Genomic DNA, 5492 nt, shown 5'->3' with positions numbered 1-5492 from the left:
TCAGCTCCCTCCGGCAGAGCAATGCCTGCACCAGGTAAAGTCCCTTTTATGCATTTATTTAAGGGAAGAATCGTGAAAACGGTAAGTGGTTTACCTTGTTACAGCTGTGCCATTCTCGTCACCTAGGAGAGATTATAAGAGGGCTTTCTTTTTTATATATATATATATATATATTTTTTTTTTTTTTTCCCTTGTCAGGCAGCACCATCTTTGCATCTTGATAAATCAACTCCAAAACATGATAGTGTGGAAGGTTTCCTTAAATCTTTAACTTCTCACTCATGTTAGAAACAAAATGCACTAAGCCCTTTCAGGATAAAAGCCTATGTCCTTATAATTTCTGTATCTCACATGACATCCGATTGCCTTTGAAAATCTAAACCCTTGAATGGCTCGCATTTTAGAAATATGAAGAAGGCACTGATGTTAATAGTTTTTAAACATGTTCTGCTTTAAAATTTCAAGGACTTAATTCCTGGCCGAGGTGTACCTTTTAAAGTAAGCACATATTGCACACACAGAATCAGGCAATCCTCACTAATGTAGTAAATACCACGCTTGTACAATATAGATAGATTATTTGGAAGGTGACCAAAAATTAAAAATTTCTGAGTATATTTACATCGCATAGCTTATTTTGGCAAAAGCACCCATAAACAGGACTATATGTGATATACAGCATCATCATGCCTTGTGATAATCAGAATTTGTTTAACAACCCCAGTTTGAATAAAAATCCACACACATTCTTGCACGAATGATAAAGCACTTTCCAAATACATCAGTTCTGTGTTTTTAAATGACAGTAAAGTGTATTTGGGTGCTCTCCATTGCACTGAGTTTCCCTAAGCACCAAAGACCAAGAAAAAAGATGCTTTTAAGAATGAACAGGTTGCTTCAGATCCTCCATTGTTGGTTTGAAAAAACATGGTGCTATAATTCCATCTCACTGGTCCTATTTTGCCTGTGTTTTCAAACACACTTGAGTCGCATGGATCTTAGAAAATGAAAACCTTGGGGAACCTGGACTTTTATCTAAATAAAAGTGCTGCACAAGCATGCTGTGAAAATACATGTTTTCTGAACTACTTAAAGATTTAGATAGGCCTAGGCTTAGTTTTTCCTTTTCTGTTCATGATGTGTCCTTAATGTTTGCTTAAAGATACTTTGTTTTAAGTGTTCTCCTTAACAGAAGATAAAATCCTCAAGACCTAATTTACCATGAAGGGTTTTTTAAGAAATTTGTAGATCTTTTATGTTTTATTTAGAAGTCACCAAGGCTCGATCCTGTATTTTCATCTTATCTGGTCATGCAAGGCTTTGTAAGAAATGTGAAGAAAAAATTGATCTTTTTCAAGTCTTGGTAGACTAAAATATATGATAGCTGTGTTCTATGTATGTGGGGAAATGATTGCACCTATTTTTCTATTTTTCTAGTTCATATGTAAAAGTTACAACTCCCAATTTTAATGCCTCTACTGCTGCTATCCTATTTATTTGTGGAAATAGCAAGGACAGTGCTATTACTTGCTTTTGGATATTTCATCTACTTGCTTGATTGTTTCATTATGCGAATAAACAAATGAATATTCCCGTGTTTAACACAAGAGGTCATACTAATCACACAGCATGTTATAAAACTAATCAGCTAGGGGTTTCAGTTCCATTGTGCAATCTGGGATATCTCATCACAAATTCAAGGTCTAAAATAAGAATGATTGAGAGTCTGCATTTTCACAGCTAAAGAGGTAAACCTTCCTCTCTGTGACACTGATTAATGAGCTGGGATAGAAAGGTGCTATTTAATCTGTCATCTTCCCTTGTAAAATAATTTTAAAGTTTACTTTTAAAAATGAGTGTATTTGTTTTCAGAAATAAAATATATTCTTCACATGAACTGAATTGTTATATTCTTTTGTATCACAAATAAATTAGCATGGGCAGCTCAGAACTGCTAAATCATACTAAACTGGTAACAGCGAACCCCTGTGAAACAAACTATCTATTTGGGATTGGGGGCTTTGGTTTTTTCCTGCCTTTTGATTATATACTGGATAGAACTGCTCTTACTGATTATCATAGGTCCTGCCGCTGCTTTGCCAAAAAGGCTGTTTTCATATGTGTTTGTGTGTAAATGCATGTGCACACACACCTTTGTATAAAGTGAGACAATTACTGCAAATCTCTCTTGATGATGATTATCAGACATGTTTGGAAAACAGGGTTTTTTTTTCCAAAACCACTAATTGCAAGAGCAAGATAAATACTGTTGAGCAAAACTGTACCAACAGCAGGACAGGAAGCTCAACAGACACAGGAAAAATAAGATTTCTGAGAGGAAAAAACCAGTCTGAAATATTTGAAGTGACAACTAAGGGCTAATCATTTGAAAAACTCGAAGAACAACATCCAATGGAGATGCAACACCTACAGGCTACAACAAAATGTACTAGAAAACTATTTTGGCTGTTATCCTGTTGCCCCTGCTCATGCCAGAGTCCTGTTAAAATCACAGAGAATTCTGTACTCGTAAAAGTGTCAAAATACACAGAAAGATAGTAATTTAAAGGAAACAAAAGGAAAAGGAGTCGGGGAGGGGGAAAAGTGTAGGACATTCCATTCTGTAATAGTAGTTTGAACTCAAAGCCCATTCTGCGCAAGACCTAGGAGTTTCTAGAATGCACTAAAGGAAATAGCCTTGTCCGGTTCAGAAAAAACAAGCAGCTACACAGCTCAGTGAAAGAAGGGTCACATTATTAAAACCAGAGGTAACACCAGCAGCAATAGGGTATCGTGAGATCATTCAGGGGTATCCATGCAGCAATAAAAATGCTTCGTGAGACACCACCAAATGACTGCAGCACAGCTGCCAAGACGATGGCGTGGAAACTAACCATTTGAGCCACATGTGTAAATTATCTTTTGCATACCATCTGGCAGGGCTTTTACCCACCAGATGTCTCTGACATTCACCCCAGCAACTTTGATTCTTGCACAGTTATATGCCTTAACTGGAATTCCACCCCTGCTGGACCTGGGCTTATGTCAAAGACCTTTTGATAATGTTCCACAGTGCTTGGGGAAGAGAAGAAATACCAAATAATGACTCTGTGCAGATACTACAGCTACATATTGGAGGGAGGCATGCTTTACTGTTTATACTTTCGGTATTATACTGTTCCACTAACCTGCACTTTCTTCTGCTTCTCCAGCATATTGCCAATGAAAATGCAGATTCACTCCAGTTCAAAACCTTCACCTATGATGTGTGACATGTAGGATAGAAAAGATAAGGACACAGGACTGACAGCTCTAAAATGGTAACCAGAGTTTTCAGAAGTGGGGATGTCTTAATTCATGGGGATGCAGCTTTAAGAAATATCTAGCATTGCTGCACAACTTTCCTCCAGTCAGGGGCTTTCCTTAATGGATGGAGTTTTTTTAAATCATTTGCTAACAGCATTTTTTATTACTGTTAAACATGTTGAAAATATTGGATGGGGTCCACACAACAGCTAGGAAAGGTGTTTCTTCCCTTAATTCACTTTTCTATCCTTTCTGGGTATTTTTATAGTACTTGGAGATCACATAAACCTAATGACTTCCTTTCTTGCCACTATTTTTTTCTCATTATCAAGGAATACTGCCACCTACAAGGAATTTCTTAGCTAGCTAATTGTGTCAGCATTAGTACTATTTTGGCTAGCTGATACAGGTGCTCAGCAGATGACTATTACATTGTATTTGATCTGACTACGTGTTATTGTTCTCACAATTGGTGTCATTTTGCAACAGAAGTTTAATTTCAGTACAATTACTGAATCAATAACATCATGCAGTATCTCTGTTTCACCCTGTGCAAAAGCACAGAGTGACTTTGAGTGTGCGTGGGGTTATCAAGTGTGAGAGCTCACTTTTATCTTTGTACAATGCAGTATTTGAATAATTTTGACCCATTGAGTCCAGTGGGGCAGTATTTACATCTAAATATAAAATCATACCTTGTGAATTTGGTATTTTTTCCTCTCCATAAAATCTGTAATTTCTGATTCATGTAGCAACTGATTCTAAATAATTAGAACTATTTCATTTGCCCATGTTTGAAGAAGAAATATTTTTTTTTCCATTGGTACTTTCCACCAAGGCTTCCATTTTACGATCAGAACATAGTTACTATGGATTTGCACTGATGTTGTATTTGGAAAATTCATTCTGTTGTTAATAACGTAGTCTTATAAGGCTGTGAAATGTGAAGAATGGACTTTGCTTTTATTGGATAACAAATATGTGGGGTGTATGACTAATTTAAAATCTTAAATGAATTGTAGGTTCTTCTAGTCAGTAGCCCTCCCAGTTCAAAACCTGATAAAATGTAAGGGTGCTTCTTTGCTTGTGTTTACTGGTGCTTTTTAATTTGTTTCTGCAGTCTGGATACCCTGAAAGGCTCCACAACTTCCATGGCACGTTCAAATGTCACAAAAGTCTGTTTGTTTGTTTGTTACTGTCATGACCATACATAGAGCCTTCTGGATACGTTCGTAACATACACAAACATCAATGTATGTTGTGGGCCTATTTGCAGAAATCATACCTCTAACAAGTCTGGAATAGGTCAGTAGATAGGGACGACCTATGATGGTGATTTATCTGGACTTCTGTAAGGCCTTTGACACGGTCCCCCACAAGATCCTGCTTGCCAAATTGGAGGGGTACAGATTTGATGGGTGGACTGTTCAATGGATAAGGAACTGGCTGGATGGTCGCATCCAGAGGGTAGTACTCAATGGCTCAAAGTCCAGACGGAGAGCAGTGACAAGTGGGGTCCCTCAAGGGTCTGTGCTGGGATCGATACTGTTTAACATTTTTATCAATGATATAGACAGGGGGATTAAAGGCACCATCGGCAGGTTTGCAGACAACACCAAGCTGTGTGGTGTTGTTGATACACCAGAGGGATGGGATGTCATCCAGAAGGACCTGGACAGGCTGGAGAGGTGGGCCCAGATGAACCTCATGATGTTCAACAAGAACAAGTGCAAGGTTGTGCACTGGGCCGGAACAATCCTCACCATCAGTACAGACTAGGGGGTGAAGTATTGGAAACCATCCATGAGGAAAGGGACTTGGGGGTGCTGGTGGATGAGAAGCTGGACATGAGCAGGCAGGGTGCACTTGCAGCCCAGAAGGCCAGTCACATCCTGGGCTGCATCAAAAGATACATTGCTAGCAGGTCCAGAGAGGTAATTCTTCCACTTTGCTCTGGTGAGACCTCACCTGGAGTATTATGTGCAGGTCTGGAGCCCTCAGTATAGGAAGGACCTGATGGAGCAGGTCTAGAGGAGGGCCACAAGGAAGATCAGGGGGTTGGAGCACCTCTGTTATGAAGACAGGCTGAGGGAGCTGGGGTTGTTCAGCCTGAGGAAGAGGAGGCTCTGGGGAGACCTTCCAGTACCTGAGGGGGACCTACAGGAAGGCTGGGGAGAGTCTGTTTA

The sequence above is a fragment of the Calidris pugnax genome, unplaced genomic scaffold, assembly GCF_001431845.1.
Source record: "Calidris pugnax isolate Ruff unplaced genomic scaffold, ASM143184v1 scaffold59, whole genome shotgun sequence".
Lineage (NCBI taxonomy): Eukaryota > Metazoa > Chordata > Aves > Charadriiformes > Scolopacidae > Calidris > Calidris pugnax.
The sequence above is the reverse complement of the archived record's forward strand: the minus strand, read 5'-3'. Positions refer to the sequence as shown.